The sequence below is a fragment of the Apium graveolens genome, chromosome 6 (genome assembly GCF_009905375.1).
Source record: "Apium graveolens cultivar Ventura chromosome 6, ASM990537v1, whole genome shotgun sequence".
NCBI lineage: Eukaryota > Viridiplantae > Streptophyta > Magnoliopsida > Apiales > Apiaceae > Apium > Apium graveolens.
Window position 1 is genome coordinate 123,289,746 of NC_133652.1, and position 1,747 is coordinate 123,291,492.

The window sequence follows — 1,747 nt, forward strand, 5'->3', positions numbered from 1 at the left end:
TAACTTGAATGGTGGTAGTTCAAGTAGTATTGGGAAAGATATAAGTATATTGGGGTATTTGGTAACCTCATCTTTTAAACTTATATCTAATTAATAATTGTCTTATGAATGACAAAGATTTTCAGAAAAACGTTGAGACAAGGTTAGATATATGAGATCACCTTGCAACGATATTTTTTATACAGTTATACACTGGGACTTTGTGTATATTATGCATGGAAGAGGACTTCCAATATTTTGAAAAGTATATATGTATATATACTGAATATTTTGCGACTTCATCGCATTAAGATATCAAACTTGGTTCACTTCTTTTGACCAAGACTTTCATGAGTATTATGAGTAGACTCATATATTGTTAATCATTATACATATTATTTTGGTGGGCTTGCTGCTCACCCTTGCTTTCTTCTTTCATCACACAACATCAGATAGACAAGATGAACCGGACCAAGCTCCCGATTCGCAAGAGGTTAGAAATCGTTCGGCAGTCTTCTGGAAGCGTTAATGCTGCTGTAGCTGAGGTAGGAACTACCAATAGGCTAGGCCTTCAACTTTTGATGTACCAGACTTATGTATAATATGAATTGTAGTAATGGCAAATAAAAATGTAAATCTATTCAGAAAACCTTTTAAGGTGTATTGGCAGATAATTGTGGAATATAATTACTTGTGGTTATATTTTTTTTATGTTCATCTCTGAGACTATAACGGGTTGTGGTGTGTGTTAGTGTGGGGTCACAGCATAAGGTTATTTTTATTAAGTAAGTGAAGTGGTATTGTGGAATGAAAGACCGTGACGACCCGGATCCCCGACCCCGGATCTGGGGGTGTTACAATCCATCTCAAGTTCATAAGTCTTGAGCATTTCATAAATTTCATTAAGAGTAGTTTTATCAAGAGCATAGTTGTCTCTTATAATAGTAGCCTTCAAATCCCAACTTTTAGGAAGAGCTAAAAGGAATTTTAGATTTGAATCTTCAAGATCATATTCCTTGTCCACTAGTGACAGATCATTCAAGAGTTTGACAAACCTGTCATATAAGTCAGTTAATGACTCATCACTTTTTGAATCAAAGTGCTCCTACTCTTGAGTGAGTATAGTCCTCCTGTTCTTCTTGATTGCATCAGTTCCCTGGCATCTTGTCTCCAAAGCATCCCATATCTCCTTTGTAGTCTTGCAATGAATTATCCTGTTTGACATGACATTATCAATGGCACTATACAGCAAATGCCTTACCTTTGTATCCTTGGAAATTGATGAGATATCTTCAACTGTATACTCACTTTTCTCCTTTGGTATTGTCTTTGCTGGCTGATCTACAACTACAACAGAGAGCTTGGCTGGCTTATACGGTCCTTCATTAATTCTGTCAATGTATTCTGGATCTCTAGCTTCCAGAAATATATCCATCTTCACTTTCCATATGGGGTACTCAGAAGGTCTCAGTATGGGAACCCTAATATGGGGTACTCAGAAGATATCTGATTTTCTGCTTCTTCAGACATGATTGTTTTGAATCTTTACTCTATGTGTGTTAACAGATAGGCTCTGATACCATTTGTTAGGTCACACAACACTGTAGAATGGGGTTGAATATAGTGTAGAATACAACCAAATAGATTTCGAACTCAAGTAATAGTAAACATATATATTCGATATAATAAACTCTGTTACAATGGAACTGTTCTCTCTCAGTGATAAACAAATATCACGAGAGCTGCTAGTGTAAACCTATGTCTATAT